This window comes from Psammomys obesus, unplaced genomic scaffold (genome assembly GCF_907164565.1).
Source record: "Psammomys obesus unplaced genomic scaffold, mPsaObe1.curated_primary_1811, whole genome shotgun sequence".
Lineage (NCBI taxonomy): Eukaryota > Metazoa > Chordata > Mammalia > Rodentia > Muridae > Psammomys > Psammomys obesus.
In genome coordinates, this window is record NW_026596039.1 from 17,781,020 (window position 1) to 17,802,823 (window position 21,804).

General features: G+C 36.3%; 1 protein-coding gene across 2 annotated transcripts in view; it reads right to left on the reverse strand.

The window, feature by feature from the left end:
- The window catches only part of Peak1 (pseudopodium enriched atypical kinase 1), a 214,401-nt gene that overhangs the window by 107,349 nt on the left and 85,248 nt on the right, over positions 1-21,804 (reverse strand). For both annotated transcript variants that reach the window (XM_055621942.1, XM_055621941.1), the window contains exon 3: positions 1,153-1,310. The gene's annotated coding sequence lies outside the window, so the exon portion shown is untranslated. The remainder of the gene's footprint in view (positions 1-1,152; positions 1,311-21,804) is intronic.

Sequence of the window (21,804 nt, forward strand, 5' to 3'; positions counted from 1 at the left end):
AATTTTAATTATCAACTGACAACACAATCTAGAATCCTGGAAAGACAGTTTCTGGAACTGTCTAGATCAGGCTTTCCTATGGGCATATCTTTGGGGCATTATCTTGACTACATTAATTCAGGCGGAAGACAGACCTACCCAGGCAAGGAGACCCTGGATGTGGGAGGACATGAGCTGAGCTGAGCATATGAATGTGCTCATTGATTTTCTCTCTGCTCGTGACTATGGCTGTGATTAGCTACTTCAAGTTCCTGCAATGAAAGACTCTAACCTGAAATTGAAAGCTTAAAATAAACTCTTTTTCCCCTAAGTTGCTTTTGCCAGGGTATTTTAATACAGCAACAGAAACCAAACAAAGGAGCTGCCTCAGTATATAAGGTGAGGAGTACTGAGGACGATCCTTTATGTCACTCTTGGGAACACATCACATGCAAATACATACACACACACACAGACTACACACAAAGTTATGATTTGGACTCCATAAAAAACTGCAAACATGAATTTTTACAAACATGCATGCAAACAATTTTGGCCTAAGATCAAGAGTTAAGCAACTGATGATCTCAAGTCTTTCCAAATGTGTTCTTGGCCATGCTTGTCATCTAACAGTCTTTTTAAATAACAAGAGAAAAAAAATGTTCACAGTCTCTTAAAAGTTTTTGTTTTCTATTCTGGATGCTTTTGCCTTTCCAATTCAATTTCTGGACTTTCTTTTTTTTAAAGGTAGAAAGTGTCAAAAAATGAATATAAAATTAAAATTTCAAATATGAAAGAAAAGATGTGACATTAATACAAAACTCAGAAGACAACTGTATATTAAGGGAACTACTAAATCCTTAGGGCATTGAGCTTATTTTTTTGGAAAGGGAAAACATGTTTGGTGAAGAGTAAAATGATAGATAGTATCGACCATATTTCTTTTCAAATAAGCTTATGTTTCTTGTTAAGCGACTAGAGAAAAACCAAAACAAAACAACCTAGTAATTCTTTTGAACAAACACTAAAGACCGAATAAGCCTGACAATGTTAAACTGTAAGATGAACAGCTTCTTCCACAGTTTGGTAGACATGAGATTCACATTTACACTTAAATAGAAGTCCTTGCAAATGCTCTAAAACTTTTGTGCAACATGATAGAACTCTGGTTACCATTTAACTCTGAAGCACTTTGTTCATTCTGGTGACCAAGGCAGTTTAGCAGCAAGTTCTACATTCCTTTACAATTTCAAAGTGATTCAAATCTTCTTATGATGAACATCCTTTCTTCCTTGCCTCTCATTCCTATATTCTGAAGGTACCAATGTTTACTGCAATAGAAAAAAAAAAGTATGATGAAGGGCAGAGTATTTGGAAATACATTGCATTTGTTTCTTCATCTTTGGATACTCTGAATTTTACCCTCACTCAGCAGGTATGAGTCATCTGATTAGCTTAAGATGTAACTTCCTTATTTAGGTGGAGACACACAAGCCTCATGAGCAAATTATCTTCCAAAACCAAAAGAATACCGATGGAAAAGATTTTGTAAAACTTCATTTGATTGTCCTTAGAAACTCATTTTATAAAAAACGTGGATATTTACTGAATGGAAAATATTTGCTACAGCTATCTCCAAATGCAAATATTTAATTAGCCAGTTAGTAGTGTTAAATTCAAGCATAAACTGTATTTACAAACAGGCTGAAGACAATTATACAAAATTACAATTAAAAAAAAAGTCTATTTCTGACTCTTGGTCATTCAATTTAAGAGTTCTAAACTGGTCAAATCCCCAGTTTGGTTTTTGCACAACACCAATTAAAAAATGACTCAAAGAGAAACTGAAAGATGAATATTATTCCTCTAAAATGTTTCCTGGGCTTGAGTGATGGCTTAGCCGTTAAAGGGTTATAATCAAAACATAAAATGATTCCTGACTGCTTATGTAGTATAAAAGTAAATCCTCCAACACAGTTCACAATTTAAAAAGCACTTCAAAAAAGAGAGGTTTTTGGATATGCTCTATCAAATGCTATCTAAATTGAACACAGCTGTGATATTTTTAATGTTTTTACAGTGTTTATAACATTAATGTAACACAATATTAAGCAGCTTGTAGGGATTATCAAAATAGGTAAGTCTTGAAGAATAGTGACAAAATTATTTAGTCTTCTTTTCACTATAAGGCCTTACAAAAGAAATGTACTTTATACAAGTTTTAGTTTTAAAATTGAATATGAAAATATACACATTGACAGAAAGTAATTTCCCAAGAGCTGGCTTTAGCCACTCACACAGTCCTTGCCTATAAATTCCCCACATTATTTTCGCTCAATACCTTATTCTTGGACTTGCAGATGACCAAGTATACTAGATATAAAATGGAAACATAAAATGGAAAATGCTATAAATTGTGTTTAATTCAATTTTCTCACTTTAAATGTCTGATATGTACATATGATATAGCAAGGGCCTTAAATCTTTATGCACTCTGAAACTGACTCTTAATGGAGAATTTAGTCCATTTATATTTAATGTAAATACTAAATGTAAATACTAAAATGTTTGGGTACAAAATGCTTTACCATTTAAATGTTTCCTATTTCTGCTGTTTCTGTCCCTTTTTTTGTTTTGTGTTGTTTATTTTTCATTGCCTTGATTTCAGTAAAATATTTTTCAATGTTTTAATTTAATGGCTTAGAGATTACAATATGCATTCTCAAATTATCACAACTTATTTAAAGGTCTTAAGCAAATAATAATTTTGAAATATTATATATATAGTAATTCTCACTTTGTATAACATAATCACATATTAAACCAAACTTCTATATACATTATAAAACCACAGTTATCTGTCTTTAAACAAAACAAAAAAGAAAGACCTTTTCAATTTCTTACTTAAGTTGTTTCATCTCTTTCATAGAACCAAGTTTTTAATCTGGTATCACTGTCTTTCAGCTTAAATTTTTTAGCATTAATAGTGTACTTAAATTGACAATGGATTACCTAATTTTTCATTTGTCTAAATTTGTATTTGTTTTATCTTTGTTTTCAAAGGATATATTCTTTGAAAACAGATTTCTGAGGTAAGAGCTTTTGAAAGCTGGGTGTGGCGGTGCTGCTACTTAAGACACTGAGGCAGAAAGACTTCAAGTTTAAGGCTTGAGTCCGAGCCCAACCTTGGTAATATGGTGAGACCCTGTGTCAAAACAAAGAGCTGCAAAACAGAGCTGAGTAGTGAAGAGCAGAGAACAGTTTTGGGCCTGGCTCCTCTCCTTCCACCTTTACCAGGCTGGATGTGGAGGTCAAAGAACAGCATGCGGATGTCTGTCCTTTCTTTTCACTACATGGGCTCCAGGACTGGCAGCAAGTGCCTTTAACAAGTGAGCATTTCATAGCCCTATCTCAACTTAGTGTCTAGATTTTTTGCCCTCTTAAAAGATAATTTATCTGTCTTATCACATGTAAGATGAGACAGTATGGATAGTGTGTCACTATATAGTAACTATGGACTTTATCTTTCCTAAATGATGCTCAATTCTCTACTAATGTGCAGTTAAATACAGCCTGATACTCTGAGCTTCTGCAAACTTAGTTTTATTATTAGGGAGGCTATTTTTAAGCCTTTTCCTTAATTCTGGGATAAATCCTTAAAGCCTTACACATAATACTTACTTCTAAAGCTGAACATTTCTGATCTTGAATTGGAAAATCAGTTGTATATTTTTTAATTAATAAATAAATAAAACCAACTCTATCTTGGAAGGTCTAAAATTCCAAATCCGATCAGAAATATCTACTCAACAGCTTCCACTAGACCCTAGGGGTGTCTTCTATTACACATGTAATTAGGGGTCAGCCAATGAATTAAAAAGAGTATAATGCAGATTTTTGAGGCTCCCTGCTTTTAGGGATTTACAGCACCAAATTCCAGAGCATGCACAGAGTTGCACAGGAATAACCTATGAATGATGACACCTTTTTAGAAAATACACTCTAAAGCAGTAATTTTCAATATTCCTGATGATGGGATCCTTTAATACAGTTCCTTATGTTGTGATGATCCCAAACAAATTTTGTTACTGTTGAATAGTAACGTAAATCATTTTTGGAGATAGATGATGTCAAAGGGGTCGTGACACACAAGCTGAGAACCACTGTTCTGAAGTACTAGGAGGTAGTGGGTCACAGTGTTAGTAAGTTACTCTTAATGATTCAGGAACAAGTATTTTTATAAATTGTTTGTGAAAGTATATTATAAAAACAGAATATATATATATATATATTTATATATATATATATATATACACACACATATACATACTGTCATTTCTAAAACAACTGAAGAGTAAGTATTTCTGTGGACAATTATTTTTACTGTACTGTTTGATGATCTATCTTAGCATATTAGATACCAGTACAAATTATGCAGCAGATTCTTTTTACTTATTCATCTTTCAACTAACCACATATAAATAAATCACATACTTAGGACCCTCTATGGTTAAAGTCAGTGTTCTACGTAAAGGACAACTTTGCTTTCATGGTTTATATTCTAGAACAGAAGAAGAATGAAGGAGAAGGCAGAAGAAGGCTATAAAGAAAAGAGAAGAAAGAAAGAGACAACAATGACAATTTTTAGATTGTAGTAATAAAATTGGATATCAAGTACAAAAGTAAGATGCAGGTGCATTATTTGTTGGTTTATGGTTTTCAAGATAAGGCTTCATTATGCAATTCTAGGCTATCTTAGAACTCACTATGCAGACCACGCTGGCCTTGAACTAACAACAATCCTTCTGTCTCTGCCTCTGTCTCTGCCTCTCAAGTGCTGAGATTATAAGCATGAGTCAACACAGCCAGTTGGAGATATAATTTTTGACAGTGCATTAGAAACAGTTTCCAATGAACTGATATATGAAAGTGAGCCAAACTAAATGGAGACTGTTTATTTGTATGCAGGACATACATGTTACAACATAGCAATGAATCATGCTTACAAAAGTATGGTTTGAGTAAACACTGCAGACACAGCACCAAATAAAATAAAACCTGTAAATATTATTAATTCTCTTTGAGACATACTGAAAATCAGGTGGCAGTGGCACAACTCTTTAATCCCAGCACTCAAGAGGTAAAGGGAGAGGCAGGCAGATTTCTTTGAGGCTAGCCTGGTCTACAAAGACAGTACAACCAACATTTTAAAATACATTTTCTATTCTAACAGGACAACAGAGTTATGTGGAAGACATTCCAGAAGAACAGTCAATAATGCAAGGAAGCTTTGGCCCAGGACTGAAAAACAAGAGTAGAAAATCCAGAATCCTGTAAGTGCAAGTTAAAAATCATATATGACAGAGAGCTTTTTGTTCATTAAAATGCCAACTTCATCACAAAATAACTGGGATGGTTAACAATGACTATTATGTCAACTTGACATATCTAGAATCACCTAGGAAACAAACCTCTGAGGAAATTTCTAGATTGGATTAATTGACATGGGAAGACCTACTCTAAATGTCTACGTCATCATTCTCAAGACTGGAGTCCTAGACTGAGAGCCAACTGAATAGCAGAATTCACCTCTCTCTTCTCCTAACAGAGGACACCATGTAATCAGCTGCCAAATGCCCCTGCCTTCATGCCTTCCCTGCCACAATGGACTAGACCTCAGAAATAAGCCAGAATGAGCACTGCCTTCGCTAAGCTTTCATCAGGTATTTCATTGTCAATACAATGCTAAAAGTAACTAACATGATAACTAAATTTACAATATGTGTATGTGCTAATTTCAGAATAATATTTATTAATGGGCATGCTGAAACTCAACACAGAGGAAAAAATCTAGCATGATAAAAAAGAGACAAGGTGTTATCAGTGATCTAGGTGTGTGTGTCTGAGTGAGAGAGAGAGAGAGACAGGCAGACAGACAGACAGAGACAGACAGACATGACTGACATACTATGTTTCTCGGATTGATTTCAAACTTCGCAGCTCAGCCTGAGTAGCTGAGAATATAGACACATGCCATCATGTCCAGCTTCTGATATAACCTTTGGTACTATATTTGCTCTCAAAAATCCTACAGGCCCAATATGTTTTACTTTACTTTTAAACTTAATAATAGGGAATAGTTTTAAGTAAAAATATCACAACTGAAATACAATGCATCAATCTACCATGGATCCAGCATCGTACTGAAAACTTTAGACAGAGCAGGCATAGTCAAAGCCATGAGCTAGGAGCCAAACCCAACTTGCCACCTGTGTATTTATAGTCTGCAAGTTAAAAATAGTTTTTATATTTTAAAACAATTGGAAAAAATCAAAAGGAGAGTATTTTGAGCATAAAATTATATGAGATTTAGATTTCATTATCTATAAATAAGGTTTCCTAAGAACACAGCCAATTCTTTGTTTATGTACGGTCTATGGTTGTTTTTGAACTATATAAGGACAAGGGTGAGTAGTTTTGAGAGCACTGTCAGTTAACTGCCTACAAAGTCTCCCTTTATAATTGATGTTTGCCCGTTCCAGACATAATCTAGGTTCAGGTCAGTATCACTATCCTCTAACATCACAGGAAAGGTATCTTAAAAAACTAACGGCCTTCATGGGTTCTTTCTGTGGGCTTTCTTTCTGTTTACTTTTGTTCTTTGGTTAGAGTAAGAGAGAGACAAAAAGAGAACATGAAGTTGGGTGGGTAGGGAGGTGGGGAGAATACGGAAGGGGAAAACATGATCAAAATATGTTGCATGAAAATATTTCAGTAACTAAAACTCCAGATCAAATAGTTTTAGTCCACACTGTACTTACTGTCACTTTATTCCTTTATATTTGTAAAGAAACATTAAGTAGCGTTTTTCTATTTACAGTTATTATCCCATAATATGAAGACAGTTTTATATTCTTGATTTATAAAACTTGTTAGATATGGCACATCATTTTCTTCTGACCAGTTGATTTAAAATTGTAATGAGCTCTTTGAGTTGAAATATAAATAATATTTTCCATAGTAGAAACAAGATTATTTATAACTATAGTAAGGAAAAAATAGTTTCTTGAAAGCTTCAGAATTTTGCAAAGTTGTTAAAACTCATTCTAGAATTCTTCTACTCTGCTTTTGACCAGGGACATGTCTGAATGATCCTCCCTTTGGAAATGACCACCACACAGTAAAGAAAACAGGAAAAGTCCGTTCCAGACACAGGCATGAAGACTATGAATGCAAAGAAACAAGAAACAGACAGCTCTCAGGCAGGAAGAAATTTCCATTATAAGACAGTGAAGAACCCGAACAGAGCCTCACAATCCTGTTGAACAGAACATGTAAAGAGGCCAACGTGGCAGAAGATTATGCAGCAGAGCTTCAAACAGGGTGAAAACGTTCCTATAATCAGAACCAGGTTCCAAGTGTCAGCTACACAAACAGTTGCACATAAGAAGGGTAGCGTTTCCTGAAAGAATGAGATTCCAGGGAAATAAAATTACCAAGGAACAAAAACATAAATGATTCTCAAAGCTGATACTGGGCAGAAAATTAACAAATTCTTTTCAGTATGAAGGGAAAATCCTTGTTGAATATACAAAGCAACCAAGAGGACCCCCAGAAGGTCCACATCACAGACACAGGGAGAAGACTAGACACGTGTGGAAGTTAGCTCAGCTTAGACAGGCCGGAAAGTGCCAAACTACTATGCAACTAGAAATGGCCTTTCAGGGAAAGTCCAATGTTCTTAAAGAAACACAACTGAAAACTTAGGAATATAAAATTCACAGCTTTCTGTCATTTAATGAAACTACTGGATATTCTAAGAGGCAGTGAAATTGCAATTCGTGACCAGAAAAATATCAATCTGGAAAGACTAAGAAATAATAGGATTAGCAGCAACAACATATAAAGTGATATTTTAATTGTGTTCTTTGTATAGTCCAGGATATAAATGAAAACAGAAATGTGATGAGTTAAGTTAATTTGAGAATTTTCAAAACTTATAAATAAAAACATTAAGATTTAAGATGAAACTGCATGGACTGGACAAGGAGTGATTTATATTCTGAGGGGAAAAAAAGACATTAGTGAACTTACGGACAGAGCCACAAAATTTTCCAAAGGGAAGTTCAGAAATAGGGGAGAAAAAATTTCTTTTTAAAGGGCAGAATACAGACATGGTTTAGGGAGTGAAGGCACTTGCCTCCATGCTTGATGAGCTTGATGGCCAGGACTCACATGACAGATGACTCCACAAGTTGTCCTCTGACACACAACAAAATTCAGAAGCAAGCCCAAAAAAGATATAGTGAAAAAAAATTCTTGTAAAAAAACATTACTTGAGAAGTGATGTGATGTCATTCTAAGAAAAAAGGTGTTTTGTATTCATAGAACAAGAACTAAAATGAGTAAATAGAATAAAGAATAAACTAATGGGATCCCAAATGAACCAAACGAAGAAATTAAATGGAACATAAAAGCACAATCATTTTGAAAGATTAACAGAGAACAAACTAGTGAGGTGGCAGATTCAATACAAATATTATTAATATATTAAATATACATTATCTTCCATTCATTAATTTTTATTGAGCTAGTACTAAATTTAAGCCTTTGTACATGCTAGGCAAGTGCTCTACCACAGACTTATATTACTTGTGCTAAATACTCAATTTAGAAGACATATGAGTAGGTCATGGTGATACACAAAAGAGGCACAGGCCCTAAGTTTGGGGCTTGTCTGGGTTACACAGCAAGATCATGTCTCAAAACACAACAACAACAAAATTCCCAAGCAAATAAATAAGACATATGAAAAGTTTAAGACCCAAAAATATGTTCTCCCCTGATACACACACAAATAAGACAACAGGTTAAAATTAGAAAGGCAGTAACCTTTCAATCTTAAACTGGAACAGCCCCGTTAATACCAAACATAGCAGAAGACGATCAATTATTGTCAGCGATAGAAGGGTATATTATAGTTTATAGTGAATTTATTTGAAAAGTGGGAAAATCCTAATGTGCATGTCTATAACACCAGAAGTGAAAAATGAGTGAAGCAAAGGCTGTCAGAAAACATGGAGGGACTCAAGTATACCACGCTCCCCATGAACTAAAAGAACAAGTGGTCCAAAGGCACAGGTGGGAAACCTGAGCAGGGCTGAACATCACTGAACACTCTGACTCACAGTAGCTCAGCGACCTTCACGATGATCACAGCATTTCTCAAAACAGACCACTGGCTGAGCCATGAATAAGGCTATGCAAACTGAAAGAATGGAAACTATGGAATCAAATCAGAAACCAACAAACACTGCCAAGTTCCCAAACATTCAGAAATCAAACAATGTATTTCCAAAATAATCTAGAGTAAATAAATAAAAATCATAAGAAATTAGAGTATAATCTGAGTTAAATAAAAGTGAAAAACAACCAAATCTGTGACATGCTTCTCAAAAGCTTTCTGAACACATTTATAGTATTCTCTGTTTTTATTAAGGGGTCAAAAGCCTAAAAGCAATTATCTAAGATACTATAGGGGGAAAAAGAGCAAATTAAATAAAAGTAGGTGGACAAATAACAATACAAATAAAATAGCCACCTGAAAACCAGACAAAAATCCATAAAACTAAAAACTGGTTCTATGAAAGAATATTAATGAAACCAATAAATCTGTGGCCAAACTGAACAACAGACAGAAATCACTACTGATGCAAAGGAGGAAAGAGAAGGAATATTAGCAATAAAGAGGATGGTAATTCAGAAACACCAAAGAGAAGCCATAAGGTAACTTCAAGTGAAATGCTGAACGTTCTCAATTAATAGGGAAAAACTGCCCCATGCTGAGTTGCTAAGATCTGCAATATGAACAGAACATGGTTTATTTTCCCTTTGGCAACTGCCATGCTTTCAGGTACTCCCTGTACCCTGCACAGTGATCCCACACACACGGGGAAGGAGTACTGCTACATAAAGAGCAGCTCATGGGATAACATGATAGCAACAGAATAGTTCTACATCATGACTGCAAAACTGGCTACAGGAACCGTGGTGTGGTAAAAAAAAAACCAAAGAACTATATACTCATTTATACAAATATTAGTTTCTTGGTTTTGATCTTGCTGTATAAGTCACGTAAGATATAACTAATAAAAGAAATGGTGTTAATGGGCTTCTATGCATTGTGTCTGGAACTTACTATTAGCTTTGTAAATTCTTTTACAAGCTTTACTTATATTATCTATAAGTAAGAATCTTTTTTCTGTCTTTCTTTTCCCACCTTTGGTTTTTTAATTAAATTTTTATTTTTTACATTAATTACATTTTATTCACTTTGTATCCCAGCTGTAGCCTCCTCCCTTATTCCCTCCCAATTCCACCCTCCTTCCCTCATCTCCTCCCATGCCTCTCTCTAAGTCCACTGATAGGGGAGGTCCTCCTCCCCTTCCATCTGACCCTAGTTTATCAGGTCTCATCAGGACTGGCTGCAATGTCCTCCTCTGTGGCCTGGCAAAGCTGCTCCTCCCTTGCGGGGGGGGGGGGGCGGCGGTTTGGTGGTCAAAGAGCCAGCCACTGAGTTCATGTCAGAGACAGTCCCTGTTCCCCTTACTAGGAAACCCACTTGATACTGAGCTGCCATGGGCTACATCTGCACAGGGGTTCTAGGTTATATCCATGAACGGACCTTGGTTTTTTGAGATAGGTTTTCTCTGTGTAGTCCTGGCTGTCCTTGAACTCACCACAGAGATTCATCTGCCTCTGCCTCTGCCTCCTGGTGCTGGGATTAAAGGCATGTGCAATCACCACCCAGCAAGAATATTTTTCTAAAAAAGAAAGTCATAGTATCTTTATATCTAATAGGTAAAAACAAGTCAAACTGAATGGGCTACACAGTATATGAATTGTATGAATCCAACTATATAGCCTGGAAAGAAATAACTATGGAAATAGAAAGACAAAACAAAAGCAAAAACAAAACAGCTGGAGAAAACAGAGGGATGACTAAACAGGACACTGAAGATTTCAGTTCATGAAAGTACTCTTTTTCACACTATAATAAAGTACACATTGTAATGTGTCATTATGTATTTGTCCAAGCTCACAGAATCTATGATACCAAGAATGAATTCTAATAACACTAGGGGTTTGGATCCCCTGATCTTTTTATAGTCTTTCATTGTTCTTGTAGATCTGCAAAACATCGACATTTCAGAATACCAAATCTTGAATCAAAATTTTCTGGCTGTGCATAAAAACAAAGTTGGAAATATAATTTATATAATTTTTAATGCAATTTATTCATAGTCAAGGAAAACAAATTGCAGTTAATGGCCTTTGGTGGTTTGGTTTGTTTGTTTATATTTGGGGTTGGAGCTACATTTTTCAATTTAAAAATGGCCCAAGAGCAACTGATTATCTATTTCAATAACATTCAATTGTATCCAGCAGAATAATCTTTAAGTATTTATGAAAATAATCTAATCTCACATTGAGAAAAAAATGTGACATAAAAAGATTGTGTCAAAATACTGAGTTAGTATTTTGAGTATTTACATTTACTTGATACTATTTTTTTTCTTATAAATTCAAATAACAGAGCAACTATTTATAAAATGAGCTATAAAACATAGGTCAACAGATACTGCAATTCTTTTTTATTGCCTATCCTTTTATTTCTGAAAATAAGACTGAACCCATTAATTTTTGCAAGTATAATAGTAAGATAAAAGTGACATCCTGAGTAATACTGAAGGGGTTGACTGTTAAATTTGTCTGAAAGAGGGAAACCATCAAGGTTTTTCTATAACTTCCACTGCTATCTCCTTGCATAACTTCAGGGACAGACCTGGACTCTGGTAGAGGGGGACTGGGCTCTCTGTTGGAGAAAGTGCAGCACCCTGGATGCTCAGGATGTTTATTGCACACCGTTGGGCAATGGAGGTGGGGTTGCTGCATACAGATAAACAAGTAAGCAGGGCTAGTACAGACAGCTGAACAAGGAGACAAGGCTAGCTGACCTCGGTAGCAGGCTCGGTGAGAAAGCAGTCTTCAGGCTGTAACCATCCAGGGGAAACTATGTGGACATTTTCTACACACCGCCAACACTTGCGCACGTTCCAGCCTCGCCATTCCTCTGAGCCTCACGCCTAGCAGGAGGGAGGTACGCCATTGTCCCACAGGCTGAGGCGAGGGTCTGTGACATGGCTGTGTCTATGTTAACAATACACACTCACTCAAGAGTTTCCTAGCTCCTCACACTCTAGCGCCACGTCAAACTTCACAATATTCTGTCCAGAAAGGAAGCGAACAATTAGAAAAATTATCTTGTCTGAGTGTTTAGTTCAAACATACCAAACATGTATAAGCATAGAAACCAGAATCCCATAATTCTTTCACTGCAACCAACAGATTTACTAAACATGAGTGACATCAAAAAAAGACCTAAATAGGGTTGGGGAAATGGCTCAGTTGACAAAGCACTGTTAGTCCTAGGACCTGACTGTGCTCCTCAGAACCCACATAAAAATGTGGGGCATGTGCTTACAATCCCAGGATTGGGAAGGCATAGAAAGGAGGATCCCTTGGTATCCCTAATCATCCAGTCTAGCCTAACTGATGAGCTCCAGCCCAGTAAGAAACCCTGCCTCAAAGGTGGTAGACAGCATTCCTGAGGATGAAACCCAAAGTTGTCCTCTAGCTTCCACAGACAAGCACAAACACGTACACATGCATTTGTATACACACATACACTCACACACATGCTCACAAATCTTTAAAAACAAGGATGGAAGAGCACCATAAGTTCACTAAGAACTGTGATCATTTATATATAAACAAATATATATATCTATAAAGTACCCTGTTACAAAAAACAAACAAACAAAAAACAGAAAACGAATTACACAGTGAGAAATAAATCCCTTCCCATCACCTGGAGCTATGTCTGTTATAGTGGCTATCCATGCTCACTATCAAAATCTCTTCACCATGGGATCATGTAGCTTCAAAATTTATGGCTGTAACTTGTTACAAGAAAGAGCTTATTAAGATGATGTAAATATTATACTAGTTAGTGACATGATTCAATTACTAATAGTCAAATCAAGAATGTTCAAAAGTCATAAATACTAAGGGACATATATACATACATGCTCTTGTGTGATTTAAAATCTTAATCAAATAGGCATGATGTAACCTATTTAATCTTTCCCAGGAAAGAGTTTTAATTTTGCTTTTATTAGCAATTAACTATGTGATTTTGGATAATTTACTTTATTTTCTATCTTAAAGATAAGGAATAATGACAAGGATGTCACTTGGCTAGTGTGAACTGAACAGGCTAGCCCATGTTACAGAGTACTTATGAAGTCTGGCACTTATTAAGTATTTGCAAACATTAGCTTGCCTTTCTAGCCTTCTAAACTTTCAGAGAATAGAGAACATTTCCCACTCCTTTTAACTCCTTAGAAAGCTTCCTTAAATGAAATGTCCTATCTCTCTATCTTGGTCCTGGTCCTCACCCTCCCAAATCAGTAGCTGAACAGCAAACTTAAATAAATTGAAGAGCACTGTGGCATAACAGAAGGCAAATGTCGTTCACAGTCAACAGATCTCAGTCTGGATCCCATTGTGACTAAGAGCTTTTGACTTTAAGCAATTTGCCAAACCTTACAAAACTCTCATCATAAAATGAAGACCTTATCTAGTGTTTTATCATCCTGTCTTTCCTATTCACAGGTCTCTTGCAAACGCTGTGAAAAGGGCATGTCTCTTTATCTTTGTCCTTTCTGTGTTACTATGGCAAAGCTCAAAATTAGAAGATTTAATGCTAGGATAAAGCAGAAAATTGATAAAAAGTGATTCAAGACTGGAAGAAAAATGCTACATTATAGAAAGAAAAAAATTATTTAACTGGCTCCAAATCCTTGCTTCCATCTCTTTTTAAGCCAAAAGAACTCAAATATTCTTTTCCTACAGAAAGATGAACTGAGAAATATATGTAAGTAAAAGATGGTTTTAAATTTAAATTAAATTCAGTGTTAAATTGTTCTTTACAACTGAACATTCTTTAATTTACTATCAGCAGGATCAAACCTTTGCTTTTTCTATTTGAGAGACTGGTTGGTCTTGGTTTTTGGCAATAAAGATCAAATTCAGTACATACTGTGCAAGGGCTTTACCATGGACAAGGTTTTGTTTCTTTTATTCATTTGTTTATTTTTGAGACAGGCTCTTAGGATGTATCCATGGCTAGCCTGGAACTTATCTTGTGAACCAGGCTAGCCTCAAATTCAAATTCAAAGACATGCTTGTCTTTGCTTCCTGAATACTGAGATTGAAAGTGCAAGGCACCATGACTGGGCAGACTTTTTTTAAGCAATAAAATAGCCACGAGGTATTTCAGTTGGTTAATAAAACAAACAAACAAAATGATATAGACTAGGTAACTAAGAGGGGTAATCATCTCTGATGTAAAGAAAATTGTTCTTTATTTAAAATAATACATACAAAGATTAGAGTGCCTTTCCTAAAGATGACCTAAGTACCCAGAGGCTGCATATGAACCACATAACCTAAAATGCACAAACATAAACCAAGTTTGACATGTAATTTCATCTGAGTCATGAAGCCCTAACCGTGTATGCTGCGTACTCTTAACACCTTTTCATAGATAAGGTAAGCTTATAGAATTTAAGTTGTAGAATTTTGGAGCCCTTAAGCAATTTTGGAAACATGTAATACAAATTGCTAACCGAATAATGAAGAAACTAACCAAGAAAGATGAAAAGAACTATGTAAACCCTTGATGCATTCAAGACAGAAATACCCAGTGCCCTGCTAATCCACTGGACTGACCACACAGAATCCGGCATGAATCAGTGCTTTGGGAACAAAGTACTTTTCATAACAAAACAAAATAAAAGGCTCTAATGTGATTGGTGGGTGTGTGAGGATTTAGGTGTGTTTAAGAGTAGTCTAAACATATAGACTACCAGGGGTTAACAGATAAACTTATATAGTTATATAAATGTATAAAAAGGGTAGATGGAACTACTTAATCTTTCTTTTTTTTAATATTTTTTATTTTTAAATAATTTTATACATTCACTTGTATCCCAGCTATAGCCCTCTCCCTCTTTCCCCCCCAATCTTCCCTTCCCTCCCTCATCTCCTCCCTGCCCCCTTCCAAGTCCACTGAGAGGGGGTGTCCTCCTCTCCTTCCATCTGGCCCTAGCTTATCAGGTATCTTCAGAATGGTTGCAATGTCCTTATCTGTGGCCTAGCAAGGTTGCTCCTCCCTCAGGGGGGAGGGGAAGCTCATGAGATCATGTCAGAAACAATTCCTGTCCCCCTTACTAGGGAACTCACTTGGATACTGAGCTACCATGGGCTATGTCTGAGCAGGGATTGTAGGTTATAATCATTCATGGTCCTTGGTTGGATAAACAGTCTCATAGAAGACCCCTGTGCTCAGATATATTTGGACCTTGTGGGGCTCCCTGTCCCCTCTAGGATATACTAATTCCTCCTTCCTTCATATGATTCCCTACACTCTGCCAAAGGTTTGGTTATGGGTCTCAGCATCTGCTTTGATACACTGCTAGGTAGAGTCTGTTAGGTGCCCTCTGTGGTAGGCTACTGTCCTGTTACTTGTTTTCTCCTATCTCCAATGTCCATCCCCTTTGTCTTTCTAGATGAGGATTGATCATCTTACCCTTGGACCTCTTTCTTGTTTATCTTCTTTAGGTGTACATATTTTAGTATGTTTATCCTATCTTATAGGTCTATATAAGTGAGGATATACCATATGTGTCTTTCTGCTTTTGGGATACCTCACTCAAGATGTACTTAATCTTTCTTATCCACATGTTCTACAAATACAAAATGAGAGAAAAAAAAAACACCCTACTTACAGGATTATTTTAAGAATGAAATAAGATAATGTGAGTTAAGTATTTGATAGCACCTTGTTCATAGTTAAGTACTTTAGAAATTATATGACTTTAGTTTTGTGCAGGATGATAAATACAGATCTATTTGCAATTTCCTACCTGTAGACATCCAGTTAGACCAGCACTATTTGTTGAAGATGCTATCTTTTTTTTCCAATGTATGGTTTTGGCATCTTTGTAAAAAACCAAGTATCCGTAGGTGTATGGGTTTATTTCTGGGTCTTTTATTCGATTCCATTGATCCACCAGTCTGTTTCTATGCCAGTATCATGCAGTTTTTATTACTATTGCTCTGTAGTACAGCTGGAGATCAGGCATGGAGATACCTCCAGACGATCTGTTGTTGTACAGAATTGTTTTAGCAATTCTGGGTTTTTTATTTTTCCATATGAAATTGAAAATTGTTCTTTGAAGGTCTTTAAAGAATTGTGTTGGTATTTTGATGGGAACTGCATTGAACCTGTAGATTGCTTTTGGCAGAATGGCCATTTTCACTATGTTAATCCTACCAATCCATGAGCATGAGATCAAAGATCTCAACATAAAACAAGACACACTTAATCTGTTGGAAGAAAAAGTGGGGAAGACCCCTGTGCCCAGATATATTTGGTCCTTGTGGAGCTCCTATCCTACTGATCCATGAGTGTGGGAGATCTTTCGTCTTCTGATATCTTCTTCAATTTCTTTCTTCAGAGACTTGAAGTTTTTTCCAAACAGGTCTTTCATTTGCTTGGTTAGAGTCACACCAAGGTACATTATGTTATTAGTGGCTATTGTGAAAGGTGTCGTTTCCCTAATTTCTTTCTCAGCCCTTTTGTCTTTTGTATGCAGGAGAGCTACTGAATTTTTTGAGTTAATTTTGGATCCAACCACTTTGCTGAAGGTGTTTATCAGCTGAAGGAGTTCTCTGGTTGAATTTTGGGGGTCACTCATGAATACTATCCTATTATCTACAAATAGTGATACTTTGATATCTTCCTTTCTGATTTGTATCCCCTTGATATCTTTTAGTTGTCTTATTGATCAAAGACCTCAACAGAAAACCAGATACACTAAATCTGTTAGAAGAAAAAGTGGGGAAGAGCCTGGAACTCATAGTCACAGGAGACAACCTCCTGAACAGAACACCAACAGTACGGGCTCTAAGATCAATAATCAATAAATGGGACCTCATGACACTGAAAAACTTTTGTAAAGCAAAGGACACTGTCATCAGAACAAAACAACAGCCTACAGCCTGGGAAAGGCTCTTCACCAACTCTATATCTGACAGAGGGCTAATAATCAGAATATATAAAGAACTCAAGAAGTTAAAAAGCAACAAATCAAGTAATCCAATTAAAAAAACGGGGTACAGAGCTAAACAGAGAATTCTTAATAGAGGAATATTGAATGGCAGAGAAACACTTAAAAGAAATGCTCCTTAGTCATCAGGGAAATGCAAATCAAAATGACCCTGAGATTTTACCTTATACCCCTCTGAATGGCTAAGAGAAAAAAACTCAAGTGACAACACATGCTGGAGAGGATGTAGAGAAAGGGGACCCCTCCTCCATTGCTGGTGGGAATGTAAACTTGTACAACCACTTTGGAAATCAATCTGGCATTTTTTCCTGGGGTAGACAATTAGGATTAGTGCTAGCCCAAGATCCAGCTATGGCACTCCTAGGCATATATCCAAAATATGGTCAAGTATATAACAAGGACATTTGTTTAAACATGTCCGTAGCAGTTCAATTTGTAATAGCCAGAAGCTGGAAACAACCCAGATGTCCCTCAACTGAGGAATAGATATAGAAATTGTGGTACATTTATACAATAGAATAGTACTCAATTTTTAAAAACAAGGAAACCATGAAATCTGTAGGCAAACAGTGGGAACTAGAAAAGATCATCCTGATGAGGTATCCCAGAAGCAGAAAGACACACATAGTATATACTTACTCATAAGTGGATATAGACATATAATATAGGATAGACATAGTAAAATCTGTACATCTAAAGAAGCTAAGCAAGAAAGAGGACCCTGGGTAAGATGATCAATCCTCATTCAGAAAGGCAAACAGGATGGACATCAGAAGAGGGAGAAAACAGGGAACAGGACAGGAGCCTACCACAGAAGGCCTCTGAAAGACTCTACCCAGCATAGTATCAAAGCAGAGGTTGAGACACATAGCCAACTTTGGGCAGAGTACAGGGAATCTTATGAAAGAAGGGGGAGATAGAAAGACCTGGAGGGGACAGGAGCTCCACATAGAGAGCAACAGAACCAAAATATCTGGGCCCAGGAGTCTTTTCTGAGACTGATACTGCAATGAAAGACCATGCATGGAGATAACCTAGAACCCCTGCACAGATGTAGCCCATAGCAGGTAAGTGGGTTTCCTAGTAAGGGGAACAGGGGCATCTCTGACATGAACTAAGTGGTTGGCTCTTTGATCACCTCCCCCTGAGGCAGGCGGGCAGCCTTACCAGGTCACAGAGGAAGACAATGTGGCCAGTCCTGATGATATCTGATAAGCTAGGGTCAGATGGAAGGGGAGGAGGACCTCCCCTTATCAATGGCCTGGGGAAGTGGCAAGGGAGGAGAAGAGGGAGGAGGCTACAGCTGGGATACAAAGTGAATAAATTGTAATTAATAAAAAAATCAGCAAGGTAAAAAGAAAGAAGGTCCTTATCAAACCTTAGGAAATAAAATCTAGAAATTAAAAACATGTTTTTAAGGTAAAAAAATGTTGGCAAATTTAAACATTAATTCAGTATCTAGTACTCAGTCCTAAGCAACAACATGCTATTCACAGTGTTATCAAACATACTGACCACAATACCTATCTCATCTCAAATGAAAAATCCATTTGTTAAAGTGAATTTTTTTATTACAAAAAGCACGAGCACACACGAAAGCTTTCAATGAGATCCACTCACACACAGAACAAGCTCAGGTTCACTCCCAGAGTAAAGTATAAAGTATAAGTTGTAAATTTCTTAATGACCTGGCTAATGCCTGTATTTTCATTTTTATTGCTCATCTACTACTTCATTGTACTTCAAACACAAGGAATCATGCTTACACAGCAAATATTCTTTCCCACTGAGCCATTTCTCTAGTTTGCCCACCCCCAATAATCTTAATATTATGAAGTTAGATATGTGAGATCAGCAGCAAAAAGTAAAGATATGGTAAGCTTAACTGCCAGTTTATTAGGGGCTTTAATTTCAAATAGTTTACAGTCGGGATGCAGTATAAGTGGAGTGTATCAATCCTTAACTACACTACCCAGAGTATAGAAGAATACAACTATGGTGTATTTACCATAAAAGGTAACAATTAAGGCCATTTACTAAAAATTAGGAGAAGAAAAAAAAACGCTTTCACAGAAAATCTAGTGCTTGAAGTGAAAACAGATACTATTTACCATAACCTAACGTCAGACATATAAATCAGCTACTTTAAGTAGAAGCATCTCTAAATATAGATCTTTTCTATTTTTTATTTTAAACATAGCTTAATACGACATCCAGTTCATATCTTCTATACCAATTATGAAGGTAACCAAGAATCATGCTCGTGTCCTAGTTAGGTTTCAATTGCTATCATAAAAATACCATGACCAAAGCAACTTGAGGAGGAAAGGGTTTATTTCAGCCTACAGCTTGTAGTAAGAAGCCACAGTGGGAACTTAAGGCAGGAACCTAGAGAAAGAAGCTGATGCAGAAGGAATGGAGGAATGCTGCTTACTGATTTGCTCATCATGACTTGCTCATCCGGAATTCTAATAGGTACCTAAGCATCCTGGACTTAGGGTAGGGGTGATACCCTCCCAATGGACTGTGCCCTCCCCCCATCTACCATAAATTAAGAAAATACCTTACCAGCTTGCCTACAACCTGATATTATTGAAGTCACTTTCTCAATTGAGAGCCCCCTCTCCCCAAATGACTCAGCTTGTGTCAAGTTGACATAAAACTAGCCCACTAGGCCACAGAGATGACTCAGCAGCTAAAGTGTTTGCCAAACCAACAAACTGAGTTAGACCCAAGGGACCCACAGAGTGGAAGGAGGGAACCAGCTCTAGCCACGTTTCCCATTGACTAATATATGTGCTCTGACCCTGCCCTCAAATGTATTAAACTTTAAACACAATTTTTAAGAAACACACACACTAATAACTACAGGATCATTTTGGACTGTAAAACTCATATAGGTTTTGTCTTCTTGCCTTTGACACTGCAGATTGATGTCAATTTTCATTCAGCTTTAAAGAATTTTTTTTTAAAAAAATGTAAAACTGAATGTGACTTTCAATGTCAGAAGATATCCTCATCTTGCATTTAAAAACACCCTACTGATATGAAACAAAAATCAAGGAATAAGAGGTTAAAATCTTTTTGAGCTGTGAATGCTTTCATCCTACTTTTTGATTATGAAATCTCCTTGCACAGAAATACCATTATAAAATAAATTTCAATGAGGGAATGGAAAATGATAATATTTCAAGTTTGCTAAAGAAATGCCAAGCATAAAAACCTGGAAGTCAGTCTACCAATGTGACAGTGACAACATGTTAGCTCAAATATGCTGGCATGATCATTCGCATGCTGCCAGTCAATGTCATCTACATTCTTCAGCACTCTATTTTATGAAGAATATCTTCCTGGCTGGGATACATAAAATCATTCACATGATGGAAAACCATAAATTATTAAAAAACGAGTCACATATTTCTTATGGACATAATCTTGAGTATAAATTAGGACTAAAGTGTGCAATATACAAATGTGAGGATAATTATTAAGAAGGTGTATTTTATGTATCTAGACAGATATCTCTTGTTATTGTGGTACTATTAAACTAATGTTCCTGGAAAGCGGAAAGAGAGCGTTAGCTTCCTGTGAGCTGCTGATCTTAGGTATCTGATGAAAGATGTGCTAGTCAATACATACTGTGGTTCACCAACACCAAACCCACAGCCAGAGCCTATTGCATGACTGTGCAAAGGTTACTCAACTCATATTCCCTCCCTAAGACATGTCAGAGTTTCTTCAGAAAGGAGTACTGCATTATACTCCAGCACATCCTTGGAGCCATTTTAAACAGCAAGATCATTAACAAAAAAAGCACAAGAATATTATGACTACACAGCATTAAGTAGACTGCAAAAAGAATAACTGTTTATTGTGCAAAACAGAAGGCAGCATGCCACCTTGTTTGACCTCAGCTGAGAATTCACTATTCTGGGTGATTCAATTTTGTTTTTCTAAATATGTATGTAAATACTTCCAAAAATACTGTAAGTACAAATGTGATAATTATTGGCATATTTAGTAAACAGGTGAATTGAAAAAAAAAATAGGATACAAGTAAGAATTGACTATGCATGCTGTCAGCACATGTGACCATGTGCCATAGCTTCATATTGCTGTACTTAAACACTCAACCTGAATGCCCAACAATACATCAAACTTAACCAACATCATCACCTACCTTTACTCCAGATATGTTTCTGTCACATTTCTTCTCCGTAACATCATCATTGTACACACTCAAGCTATTCTGTGGTTTACTCTCTTCTCCATACCCTAGATGAGCACCAAATCATGGATCCTTCCTGTAAAGTATCACCTAAACTTATCTGACATGCTAAAATAATCACCAGGGGCTTTATTAACCACTTGAACCATTGCTATAATTCTGGCTCCATGCTCAAACACTTGAAAATCACAGGCTGTAGTATACTTAGTATTTTCTTTCTAAATCCCCAACCTAACCATAGTCTTTGCTTCTTAATGCACAAAGAACAAATGTCCATAGTCAAATTTCTTGGTATTCAATATATGTCCATTCATGATTTGACCCCAAACCATATTTGCA